A 14,658-nucleotide genomic window follows, 5' to 3' on the forward strand; every position below is an offset into this window, starting at 1 on the left:
GAACTAGAACAGACAATCCAAAAATTTATATGGAACCTCAAAAGACCCAGAATTGCCAAAGCAATCCTGAGAACAAAAACCAAGCATGGGGCATAACTCTCCCAGACTTCAAGAAATACTACAAAGCCACAGTCATCAAAACAGTGTGGTACTGGTACCAAAACAGACAGACAGACCAATGGAACAGAATAGAGAACCCGGAAATAAACCCTGACACCTATGGTCAATTAATCTTTGACAAGGGAGGCAAGAACATAAAATGGGAAAAAGACAGTCTATTCAGCAAGCATTGCTGGAAAAACTGGACAGCTGCATGCAAAGCAATGAAACTAGAACACACCCTCACACCATGCACAAAAATAAACTCAAAATGGCTGAAAGACTTAAGTATAAGACAAGACACCATCAAACTCCTGGAAGCGAACATAAGCAAAATACTCTCTGACATCAACATCATGAATATTTTCTCAGCTCAGTCTTCCAAAGCAACAGAAATAAGAGCAAAAATAAGACCTAATCAAACTGAAGAGCTTTTGCACGGCAAAGGAAGTCAAAAAGAAAACAAAAAGACAACTTACGGAATGGGAGAAAATAGTTTCAAATGATGCAATGGACAAGGGCTTAATCTCTAGAATATTCAAGCAACTTATACAACTCAACAGCAAAAAAGCTAACAATCCAGTGGAAAAATGGGCAAAAGACCTGAATACCATTCTACAGGATGATGTACAGATGGCCAACAAGCATATGAAAAAATGCTCAACATCCCTAATTATTAGAGAAATGCAAATCAAAACTACCATGAGATACCACCTCACACCAGTCAGAATGGCCATCATTAATAAGTCCACAAATAACAAGTGCTGGAGGGGGTGTGGAGAAAAGAGAACTCCCCTGCACTGATGGTGGGAATGTAAGCTGGTACAACCACTATGGAGACTAGTATGTGGATACCTTAGAAATCTATACATAGAACTACCATATCACTCAGCAATCCTACTCTTGGGCATATAACTGGACAAAACTTTCCTTAGAAAAGACACATGCACCCACATAATCACTGCAGCTCTATTCACAATATCCAAGACATGGAAACAACCCAAATGTCCATTGACAGATGATTGGATTCGGAAGAGGTGGTATATATACACAATGGAATACTACTCAGCCATAAAAAAGAATGACATAATGCCATTTGCAGCAACATGGATAGAACAAGAGACTCTCATACTGAGTGAAATACATCAGAAAGAGAAAGACAAATACCATATGATATCACTTATATCTGGAATCTAATATATGGCACAAATGAACATCTCCACAGAAAAGAAAATCATGGACTTAGAGAATAGACTTGTGGTTGCCAAGGGGGGAGGGAGAGGGAGCGGGGTGGTTGGGAAGCTTGGGGTTAACAGATACAAACTATTGCCCTTGGAATGGATAAGCAATGAGATCCTGCTGTGTAGCACTGGGAACTCTGTCTAGTCACTTATGATGGAGCATGATAATGTGTGAAAATACAATGTGTACATGTATGTGTAACTGGGTCTCCATGTTGTAAAGTAGAAAAAAAATTGTGTTGGGGAAATAACTATTAAAAAATAATGATAACAAAAAAATAAAAAAAAGAACCCAGAGCACAATAAATGAGAACAAAACCACAAGAAAAATGCTAAAAGCTTCTAGAAAGAAACAAAATAAACAGGTGACAAAGGATTTGAAAACTGAAGAAAAATAAGTAACGCCTTTATAATTCTACAGGAAAATTATTTCCATCCTAGAATTTAGAACTCAAACTATTAGTCAAATCTAAGAGTGGAACAGAATTGTTTTAGACAGTCAAAATCTCAAAAATGTACCTCTTAGAATCTATTAGAGTACAGATTCCAGCAAAATCTGTGAACTAGCCAAGAAAGAGAAAACTGATACAATGCAGGTGAGAAGCTAAGGGAATTTTCTAGATAATATTTAAAAGAAACTAGTGCAAGTGTTGAGCAGCAGACCTAAGGCAAAGCAAGGACCCACAGGAGCAGAAGAGGGAGTACCAGAGAAAAGATATCCAAAAAGAAAAAAGAAAAGCTATTAATAGACTAGGAATGCATTTGACCATGTGGAAAATATACAGATATATTGTTTACATATTCATTGAAGAGGTTACGAGTAATATGGAAAAATAGACCAAAAAAAAGTAATGATTAATTCCAGGAAAATTGAAAAGTTATACAAGGATGGAAACAATCATAGCACACTATGGGGTTCATCAATAAATAATGCTTACAAAATTATAATGTGAATATTGTTTTAACAAAGTAAAAATGATAGAAAAGATATCATTCCTAATATTCAAAAATATTTGGATGTGTCTTTGCTGGAGCAAGGCTAGATTTACCCAGAGTGCACACTCTCTGCCTCTTCCTTCTCTTGAACAATGTAGTGTTGGAAAAATTTCTCATCATGGTGGGCAGCTTAGTCTGGGTACATGGGGAAAAAAGGATTTCCCCTAAAGTCTGCAAATCTAGTTACAAATCTGGCCAGTGGCCCAGCCTAAGTAGCCAGTATCTAAGTCATGCAGGAGCAACCTAGGTTGTCCTCACTTGCCTACAAGCAGCCTGACTGATTCTTGGGGAGTGGAAACACATAGGTTTGAGGTACAGTGGTAGATTTGAGTTCTAGATTCTTCTCTGCTAAGAATTCATTACTCTAGACTAGTCATTCAACTCTGGGTTTCAATTTCTTCATCTCTCAAATGAAGACAATGACACACACACACAGGTTTCTGTGGAGGTAATTAACAATAACACTAGACCCTCACTGAACAATTACTGCAAGCAAAATTCGGTACATATATGGCTTTACTTCATTCACAGGATGACCCTGTATGTTAAGTGTTATTGTCTCCCCCATCCTGCAGCAGAGGAAATGGAAGCAACTCTAACCAGTTATCTCTGTGATCCATCCCCTAAACTTCAGCCAGATGGCCTAACAGTCATTTTCTGCACAGAACCATTTGTAAAATCTCAAATTCTAAAATGTTGGCATGTTCCCACTTTTCCTCTAAGAAAGAAATGATTCAAAGCTGAAGAATACAATAACTAAAATGAAAAATATACTAAAGCGAATTGAAAGCAGATTAGGGAGTTGCCATTATGGCTCAGTGGGTTAAGGACCCATCATAGTCTCTGTGAGAATGCAAGTTCAATTCCTGGCCTCTCTCAGCAGGTTGAGGATCCAGCATTGCTGCAAGCTGCAGCATAGTTAGGAGATGCAGCGACGCAGCTCAGCTGTGGCTTTGCTGTGGCTATAGCATAGGCCTCAGCTGCAGCTCTAATTCAACCCCTGGCCTGGGAACTTCCATATCCTGCAAGTGGCCATAAAAAGAAAGAAAAAAAAATCAGATTAGGTGAAACAGAGGAACACACGAGTGACCTGGAAGACAGATTAGTGGAAATCACCCAATCAGAACATCAAAAAGAAAACAATATTTTAAAATGAGAACAGTTTAAGAGAACTCTGGGGGCAACACAAAAGGGTGACATAATGCCATTTGCAGCAACATGGATGGAACTAGAGAATCTCATACTGAGTGAAATGAGCCAGAAAGACAAAGACAAATACCATATGATATCACTTATAACTGGAATCTAATATCCAGCACAAATGAACATCTCCTCAGAAAAGAAAATCATGGACTTGGAGAAGAGACTTGTGGTTGCCTGATGGGAGGGGGAGGGAGTGGGAGGGATTGGGAACTTGGGCTTATCAGACACAACTTAGAATAGATTTACAAGGAGATCCTGCTGAATAGCATTGAGAACTATGTCTAGATACTCATGTTGCAACAGAAGAAAGGGTGGGGGAAAAACTGTAATTGTAATGTATACATGTAAGGATAACCTGACCCCCTTGCTGTACAGTGGGAAAATAAATTTTAAAAAAAAAGCCTGTTAATATTCAAAGTATAGGGGTTCCAGAAGAAGAAGAAGAGAAAGGAGCAGAAAATTTATTTGATGAAATTATGGTTGAAAACTTCCTGAAACTAAAGAAAGAAACAGACAGTCGAATCCAGGAAGCACAGAGGGTTCCAAATAAGTTAAACCCAAATAGACCCACCAAGTCATATCATATTTTAAAATGGCAAAAGTTAGAGACAAAATGACTATTTGTTTATAAAGCAAGTAGAACTATTTATAGGTCAACATACATGAATCTCATGGTAACCACAAATCAAAAACTTACAATAGAGGCACAAAAACAAAGAGAAAGGAACCCAAAAATAATACTAAAGAAAACTATCAAACCACAAAGGAAGAAGAAAAGAAGGGAGAAAAACCGGAAAACAATCAACAAAATGGCAATGGCAAGTACATATGTATCACCAGGGAGCTTATAAGTAACAGAAAGAAAACTGACCACTTAAAAATAATCAACAAATAACTTATGACAGATTGTTCAGAAGATGGGCAGACTAGCAAATTATTAAGTTTATTAGCAACTTATTTAAATTTATTAGGTGTCTCTGCTAAGGTCTTTTTCTGGGCTTAGAGCATCCTCAGTACATGCCCAGGACAAGCCAGGAGCACCAACACCTATTGCCTCTGGATACTAAGTATGTACTCCAGTTCCTTCCCTGGGTGCAGGTAGCTCTGAGGCGTGTTCCTGAATGAAGGCCAGACCCCTACAAATGGCTTGATAGCACATCATACACTTTATTACACCTCTCGGCCCCACTTACCATCAGTGCTTCCTGGAATCACATCCCAAAAAAAACTGTCAGTACATACATTCTAAGAGCCTATTTCTGGAAGAAGCCAAAAAGGACAGAGTGATATAGTGATATTTTTTACCCTTCGCCATCTGACCAGGCCTTGTCCTAAGGAAATCCTCCATCCCTACCACACCATGTGGTCATGGCTTGTCTATGACACTCACTCCAAATACATGGTACCTAGCTCTGCATGAGTCCAGCCCATGCCCTTGAACAGCAACCACAGGAAGAAGTGCCCTCTCAGTGATTTCTTGTGAGGAAAACGGTCATGTTGAGTATATCGCCAAGGACCATATGTCTGCTCAGCCACTAGGACTCTGGTTATTTGGGGAAGGGGTCTGCCACTTCCTTCAGTGGACTGTAGTTGGGTTTGAGGAGAGGATGAACAGACTTCACAGGGGTGTGTTTTATTCATTCACTAACCACTGTTGAAAAGAAGGAAGAGGAAGAACAAACTCATTTGATTTAAAGTACAATGAATGATAATGATTGAGAAAACGATCCTGGTAATTATTTTTCTGGGCAGGCCAGGAAATTTTTCTTTCATCAGAGAAAATAATCACTATGTCAAAACTGTAACAAGAGACAAAGAAGGTCATTATATAATGATAAAGGGGCCAATTCATCAGAGAGATCAATTAACCATAAACACATGCACACCCAACACTGGAGTGCCTAAATATATGAAGCAAATACTAACAGATCTAAAAGGGGAAATGGGTGAAAAATTCTCCAGGATATATCATATGGAAGTCTCACTCAGTTAAAAAACTGAAATCATACCAATTATAATCACAATTATATGAAACTCAAAATTAAATAACACATTTCTGAACAACTAGAGTCAAAACTGAAATCAAAAGAGAAGTTTAAAAATGTCTTAAAACAAACAAAATGGAAATGCAGCATACCAAAACTTATGGGATGCAGCAAAAGCAGTTCTAAGAGGAAAGTTTATAGTGATAAATGACACTATTAAAAAGAAAAAGAAAAAAAGAAAAATCTAAAAATCATTGAAATTTATAAAATAATAATGTATATATGTACATGTGACTGCATTACTTTGCTGTCAGTAGAAAATTTCTAGAACACTTTAAACCAGCTATAATGGAAAAAAATTAAAATCTTTAAAATAAAAAAAATAATAAAAAAGGAAAAATCTCTAATGACCTAAATTTACCCCTCAAGAACTAGAAAAAGAAGGACAAAGGCCAAAATTAGCAAAAGAAGGTAATTAAAAAATACCAAAGCAGAAATAAATAAAATAGAGACCTCCCAATCAAAAGAAAATATTAACAAAACTAAGAATTGTTTTTTAGATGATTTTTTTTACTAAAATATAGTTGATTTACAATGTTGTGCCAATTTCTCCTGTATAGCATAGTGACCCAGTCATATGTATATACAATTCCTTTTCTTATATTGTCTTCTATCATGGTCTATCCCAAGAGACTGGATATAGTTCCTTGTGCTATAGAGCAGGACCTCATTGCTTGTCCATTCTAAATGTAAGAGTTTGTATCTACTAACCCCAAACTTCCTGCCCATCTCACTCCCTCTTCCTCTTCCTTGGCAACCACAAGTCTTTTCTCTAGGTCTGTGAGTCTTTTTTCTGTTTTGTAGATAAGTTCATTTGTGCCATATTTTAGATTCCACATATAAATGATATCAGATGGTATTTGTCTTTCTTTTTCTGACTTACTTCACTTAGTATGAGAACCTCTATGTCCATTCATGTTGCTGCAAATGCCATTTATTTCATTCTTTTATGGCTGAGTAATATTCCATGGTATATATGTACCACATCTTCTTAATCCATTAATCTACTGATGCACATTTAGGATGTTTCCACAGCTTGTCTATTATGAATAGTGCTGCTATGAACATGTCAGTACATGTATCTTTTTGAATTGTAGTTTTGCATGGATATATGCCAGGAGTGGGATTGCTGGATCATATGGTAGTTCTACATTTAGCTTTCTGAGGTAGCTCCATACTGTGTTCCACAGTGGTTGTAGCAATTTACATTCCCACCAACAGTGAAGGAAGGTACCATTTTCTCCACACCCTCTCCAGCATTTGTTATTTGTTGACTTGTTAATGATGGCCATTCTGTCCAGTGTGAAGTGGTACCTCACTGTAGTTTTGATTTGTGTTTCCCTAATAATTAGTGATGTTGAGCATTTTTTCATATGCCTACTGGCCAACAGTATGTCTTCTTTGGAGAAATGTCTAGGTCTTCTGCCTGTTTTTCAGTTGGATTGGTTGGGTTTCTTTGTTGTTGAGTTGTATGTGTTGTTTGTATATTTGGCAGAGTAAGCCCTCGTGGGTTGCATTGTTTGCAATTATTTTCTCCCATTCTGTAGGTTGTCTTTCGGGGTATTTTTTTTTTTTTAATATAAGGATTGTTTAATTTTTTAAAAATCACCAAAATTTGACAAACTTTTAGCTATACTACTAAGAAAAAAAGAAGAGTCAAATAAATAAAATAAGAAATGCAAGAGGGGAAATAGAAGATCATGAGAAAATACAATGAACAATAATATGCCAATAAATTTGGTAACCTAGAATAGATGGCTATATTTCCAGAAACATACCACCTACCAAAACTGAATCATGAAGAAATAAAAAATTTGGACAGACCAATAATGAGTAAGAAGACTGAATGAATCAGTAATCAAAAATAATCCAGGAGTTCCCATCGTGGTGCAGAGGAAACAAATCCAACTAGGAACCATGAGGTTGCAGGTCCGATCCCTGGTTCAGTAAATTAAGGATCTGGCATTGCCATGAGCTGTGGTGTAGATTGCAGACGTAGCTCGGCTCCTGTGTTGCTATGGCTGTGGCTAGGCCAGCAGCTATAGGACCCGCTACTGTAGGACCCAGCTGTTGGATTCCTAACCTGGGAACCTCCATATGCTACGAATGCAGCCCCACCCACCCCCCAAAAAAAGGCAAAAAAAAAGACAAAAAAAATTAATAATAATCCAAAAGACAAAAGCCCAGGACAAAATGGTTTCACTGGTGAATTCTACCAAACAATTAAATAAGAACAACATTCATTATCAAAATCTTCCAAAATACTGAAGATCAGGGAACATTTTCAAACATTTTACCAAGCCAGCATTACGATACCAAAGCCAGATAAAAACACTGTAGGAAAAGAAAATTATAGACCAATATTCCTCCTGAATATACATGTAAAAATTTTCACAAAATACTAGGAAACTGAATTAAACAACACATTGAAGGATCATACAGCATGATCAAGTGGAATTTATTTCTGGGATGCAAATATGGTTCAGCAGATGCAAATCAATAAATGTGATACACCACATTAATAGAATGAAAGATAAAAATATATGATCATCTCAATAGATGCAGAAAAAGCATTTTACACAATCCAACATTCTTTCAATATAAAAAATGATTACCAAATGAGTATAGAAGGAACATACCTAAAATGATAAAAGCCATGCCATATATGACAAGCACTCAGCCAACATCATACTCAGCAGTAAAAATTGGAAAGCTTTCCCACTAAGATCAGGAACTACACAAGGGTGACCATTCTCCCTACTCCTATTCAACATAGTACTGAAAATTCTAGGTAGAGCAAGTAGGTGAGAAAAAGAAATAAAAGACACCCATGTTAGAGAGGAAGAAGTAAAACCATATTTGTTTCCAGATGATATGATCTCATATTTAGAAAACCTAAAGACTCTATCAAAAAACTATTAGAACAAATAAATTAAGTTGAAGGATACAAAATCAACATGCAAAAACCAGTTGAGGAGTTCCCGTCGTGGCGCAGTGGTTAACGAATCCGACTAGGAACCATGAGGTTGCAGGTTTGATCCCTGGCCTTGCTCAGTGGGTTAAGGACCTGACATTGCCATGAGCTGTGGTGTAGGTCGCAGACGTGGCTCGATCCCACGTTGCTGTGGCTCTGGTGTGTGCTGGTGGCTACAGCTCCGATTAGACCCCTAGCCTGGGAACTCCATGTGCCATGGGAGTGGGCCTAGAAAAAGGCAAAAAGACAAATAAAATAAAATAATAAAGTGAGACTTAAAAAAAACCCCAAAAACCAGTTGAGTTTCTATATAGTAGTAACAAAGTGTCTAAAAAAGAAAGAGAATCTATTTGCAGTATTATAAAATAAAATATTTATAAAGAAATAAACCAAGGAAGTGAATTAGCTATATGCTGAAAACTATAAGACATTGATGAGAGAAACCAAAGAAGACAGGAATAAATGGAAAAATATGCAATGTCATGGAGGAAGAATGAATATTAAGATGTTCATACTATTAAATCTATAAATTCAATGAAATTTCTATCGAAATTCCAATAGCATTTTTCAAACAGAACTAGAAAAATCAATCCTGGAATTTCCACTGTGGCTAAGTGGTAATGAACCTGACTAGTGTCCATGAGGATGCAGGTTCAATCCCTGGCCTTGCTCAGTGGGTTAAGGATCCAGAACTGCCATGAGCTATGGTGTAGGTCACAGACAAAACTAGGATCCTATGTTGCCATCCCATGTTGCTGTGACTGTGGCATAGGCTGATGGCTATGACTCTGATTTGACCCCTAGCCTGGGAACTTCCATATGCCACATATCTGGCCATAAAAAGCAAAAAAGGAAAAAGAGAAGAAGAATCTATTCAATCCTAAAATTCCAAAGGGTCATGAAAGACTCCAAATAGTTGAAATATTGACAAAGAAGAACAAAACTGGAGGTATCATATTTTCTGATCTCAAATTTTATTACAAACTGATAGTAATCAAAACAGTATGGTACTGGCACAAAAACATACATGTAGACTAATGGAACAAAATCAAGAGCCCAGAAATAAACCACACATATATGGTTAACTAATATTTGACAAGAGAGCCAAGACTACTCAGTGGGGAATGGATGTTATTAGGAAAACTGGATATTCATATGCAGAAAAAGGAACCCTATCTTAGACCTCTCATAAAAATTAACCAAAATGGATTAAATACTTGTGTTAGACCCCAAATGGTAAAACTCCTAGAATAAATCAGAGAGGAAAAGCTTCTCAGCATTAGTCTTGGCAATTATTTTTTAGGTATGACTCTGAAAGTGAAACTGAGCAGGACCCTATGGAGCCTCTCCAGAGAAAGGCTTCCCTCCACACCATGTCCCCTGCCTTTTGTTTTTATAAAAGCTTTAGCCTCCTAGACTTCCCCTAATTTCCAAAGAACAAAGGTAATCAGAAAAGTGAGGAAATGCAGCAACAAAGGAAAGCAGTCAAGCAAGAGAAAATAATAATAGTTTACCCATAAAACAAAGTCAAAGGCCTTCAGTTACTCTTCAAAGGCTATAGAAAATACCCCAAGTCATACTCTTCAGTTGTTTTGCAGGTATTAAAACCCCTATCAGGGAGTTCCCGTCGTGGCGCAGTGGTTAACGAATCCGACTAGGAACCATGAGGTTGCGGGTTCGGTCCCTGCCCTTGCTCAGTGGGTTAACGATCCGGCGTTGCCGTGAGCTGTGGTGTAGGTTGCAGACGCGGCTCGGATCCCGAGTTGCTGTGGCTCTGGCGTAGGCCAGTGGCTACAGCTCCGATTAGACCCCTAGCCTGGGAACCTCCATATGCCGCAGAAGCGGCCCAAAGAAATAGCAAAAAGACCAAAAAAAAAAAAACCCCTATCAGATGGGAGAAATTAACTGCATGTTGCACAAGCACATAGACCCCAGAAAGGTTGGAACCAGAAGGATGATAAAGTTAATTCCCAGAATACCACCCTATTACCCCTCCATCAACCAATCAGAAGAATGTCTACCAGTTAATCATACACCCTACAAACTTCACCTGTAATGTTGCCTTTAAAAACCCTTCCCCAGGGGGTTCCTGCTGGGCTCAGCAGAAATGAACCCGACCAGTATCCATGAAGATGTGGGTTTGATCCCTGGCCTTGCTCAGTGGGTTAAGGATCTGGCATTGCTGTGGCTGCGGTGTAGACCGGTGGCTACAGCTCTGATTTGAACCCTAGCCCAGGAACTTGCCATATGCTGTGGGTGACGCCTAAAAACAAACAAACAAAACCTTCATTGAAAGCCATCAGGGAGATTGGGTCTTTTGAGTATGAGCGTCCATTTTTGCTTGGCCCTGCAATAAACACTGTACCTACCTTCATCACAACCAAATATCAGTTGACTGGCTTTGCTGCAAGTCAGGCAAACAGACCCAAGTTCAGTTTGGTAACAAAAGCACAAGAAATAAAAGTAAAAATCAACAAGCGAAGCTTTTGTTCCAAAAAGAAATAGTCAACAAAATGTGAAAGCCAGCCTTGGAATGGGAGAAAATATTCACGAACCATCTATCTGATAATGGGCTGATATCCAAAATATATAAGAAATTCATACAACTCAATAGCAAAACAACAGCAATATGATTATAAAATGAGTAGAGAATCTGAATAGACACAGGGCATTACAAATGGCCAAGAAACATGAAAAGGTGTTCAACATTGCTAATCATCATGGAAATGCAAATTAAAACCACAATGAGACGTCATCTTAAAACTGTTAGAATGGCTATTATTATAAATACCAGAGACAACAAAGTGTTGGCAAGAATGTAGAGAAAAGGGAACCCTTGGCAATATTGATAGGAATGTAAATTGGTGCAGCCACCACAGTATGAAGGATCCTCAAAAAATTAAAAATAGAATTTCCATATGATCCAGCAATCCTACTTCCGAGTACATATCCAAATGAAATGAAATCACTATCTTGAAGAGATATCTGTACCCCCATGTTCATTGAAGCATTACTGACAATAGCCGAGACATGGATGCATGAATGGAGATAAAGAAAAATGCACACACACACACAAATATTATTCAGCCATAAAAAGAAGGAAATCCTGCCTTTTGTAACAATATGGATTTATCTTAAGGGCTTTATGATAGTGAAATTAGCCAGACAGGGAATGACATATATCATATGATGTCACTTACATGCAGACTCTTAAAGAATGAATTCATAGAAACAGTGTGGAAGGGTGGTTGCCAGAGGATGGGGGAAATGGGGAGATATTGGTCAAAGGATACAAACTTGCAACTATAAGATGAGTTCTGGAGATCTAATGTATAGCATGCCTACTATAATTGACAACACTGTATTACATACTTGACATTTGTTAAGAGAGTAAATCTTTTTTATTTTATTTTTTTTTTTTTTGGTCCATGCCTGTGGCATGTGGAAGTTCCTGGCCAAGGATCGAATCTGTACCACAGCAGCAACTGAAACCACCGCAGCAACAACACCAGATCCTTAACCTGCTGAGCCAATAAGTCTTAAATGTTATCACTCCACCCCCCCCAATGGTAATATTGTAAGGGGATTAAGGTGTTAACTAACTAACCTTACTGTGGAAAATATGTTGCCATATATTTCTGTATCAAATCATCAGGCTCTATACCTTAATCTTACATATGTATGTTAATAACATCTTAGTACGGCTGGAAAAAAAAGACAATCCAATTTAAAACTCAATAAAGAACATAAATAGACATTTCTCCAAAGAAGATATACAAATGGTCAATAATCACAGGAAAAAAATCCTTAACATCACTAATCAGGGAAATGCAAATCAAAACTGCAAGGAGAAACTAATTCACACCAATTAGGATGGCTATTAAAGTAAAAAACAAAACAAAACAAAAAAACAGAAAAGCACAAAGATGTGGCAAGGATGTGGAGAAACTGGAGCCTTTGCACATTGCTGGTGGTAATGTAAACTGGTGCCACCACTGTGAAAACAAGTATGTTGGTTCCTCAAAAAGTTAAAGATAGAATTACCATATGATCAACAATTCCACTTCTAAGTCTATACCCAAAAGAAATGAAAGCTAAAATATGAACAGGTATTTGTACACTAATGTTTACAGCAGCATCCCTCCAGTCCATCAAGTGACCTGGGAGCCTAGGTCAGAAAACCCTAAGGGTTCATGCAGGGAAAGAAAAGGCTACAGCAACAGCCTGAAAATGCAGATGAGAAAACTAAATCAGTGTATTATAAAAATAACATAAAGTGAATATTAAACATTAAAAAAGTCATTTAGTGATATTAAACTGGGAAATCTTGGTGTAAAAGATCTTTCTAACCTCTCCAAGGACCCATGTCTGGGGGAAAAATTATATATATTTTATAAAAATTATATATATAGTTTATATTTCATATACATTATGTATAATTATATACAATTTATATATAAATGTTTTACTATATAATGTAATATATAATTATATACTTTATTATTGTATATTGGTATGTTATATATAGAAACAGTTTGTTGATTTTAGTTTTATAGTTTTCAATTACCCCAGAGGCATATGGAAGTTCCCTGGATGGAATCCAAGCCAGAGCCGTGACCTATGGCACAGCTGCAGCAATGCTGGATCCTTAACCCACTGCCCAGGGTAGGGGATCTAACCCACAGCTCCACAGAGACAAGGCAGATCATTAACCCACTGCACCACAGTGGGAACTCCATTTTTGTTTTTTTGTATCACAAAGTAAGGATGTTTCTTAAACTCTCTAAAAGGATGAAGTAGATGGCTTAGAATAGCTCTCACCCACCAAAGGGTAACAAGTTGAGTGTTGACTAGGCCAATTATCTATCACTCACTGGAAGAAGATGAACCTGTAACTACCATCAAAAAGGGAAAGTTTTAGAAGAAATATAAAAAGTCCTTGCAATGTGGAAGAAAGGACACTATAATAGGAGAGGCTAATGCTTATTAACTGGAGAAGGCTGTGGAGTCTTGGGTGGGGGGTACACTTGATTCAGGGTTATGTGGCAATGATCCGCCTTTGTTTCTACCTATTAATTGGAAAATTAATTCAAGGAACTCTGATGGCCAGAAACTGTCAGGAAAGGTCAGGGCTATACCATCAACATACAGGAAAGGGGGACACCTGGGTCATGGTAAATCAATCACCTAGTAGAAAACCGGTTCAACTCCACAAGATGCAAGAAAGTGGGCTCACCTAAAGGTGGTGGGAAATCCTCGCCAGAGGAGGGGCTTATGGTGGAGCCTCCTGAACGGGGTGACGGAGATAGGGCCATCTAAAGGTAACTGATGATAAAGAAGGCTGCTACAAAGCCAGTCCAGACCAAGGAAGATGTCTTGTATCCAGGGATTTTCTGGACATGGGAACGGAAATTTACACCACCAGGGTAAAAGAAAGGAATGGCCTTCGTCATCCGCTGGAGCCCTGACCTGTTTGGGGCCTCAGCCCAAGCCTGGACTGGGAGACCTCTTCGTTCTTCTTTCCAGCGCTCCCTGCCTGCACTTACCTGTGCAGCTTAGGATCAGCCCCCTCACCACCACTCCCACCCAGCCCCACCAGCCCTGTGCTCCACCCTTCCCCCAAGCTCCTGGCACTTCTCCCTGAACCATCCTGAAATTGCTTAATCCACACCCGATTCCTGCTCCCAGCATGCAGGCCCCCCTGTCCTCAGCTCAGCAGGAAGACAGTACCCACAACATTCCTGCTCCTCCCCAAAGACTGCGGCAGGCCACGGCACCAGCAGACCCCACACTGTGAGCAGCTAAAAGGGAAGCGCCTCATTCCTTCCCATTAACGATATAATCCGAAACCCAAGAAAGGCACTCGGCAGGGAAGGTTCTGGAACTCTGTTCTGCATCTCAAGATTGGCCAATCCCTTCTTGCAAGCCCGCTTCGTATCCTGGGTAGGACTCGTGACTGGGCCCTTACGAGAGAGTTGGAGTTAAACGTGCCCCTGCGCTGAGAGCTGCGGGGGTTGGTGCACCGACACCTGAGCGCTCTAAAGAGTACGGTCAGTGGCGGGAGAAGGCGTTCCGGGGGGCAAGGGGAGACGACCCGCCG

Source organism: Sus scrofa, chromosome 15 (assembly GCF_000003025.6).
Source record: "Sus scrofa isolate TJ Tabasco breed Duroc chromosome 15, Sscrofa11.1, whole genome shotgun sequence".
Taxonomy (NCBI): domain Eukaryota; kingdom Metazoa; phylum Chordata; class Mammalia; order Artiodactyla; family Suidae; genus Sus; species Sus scrofa.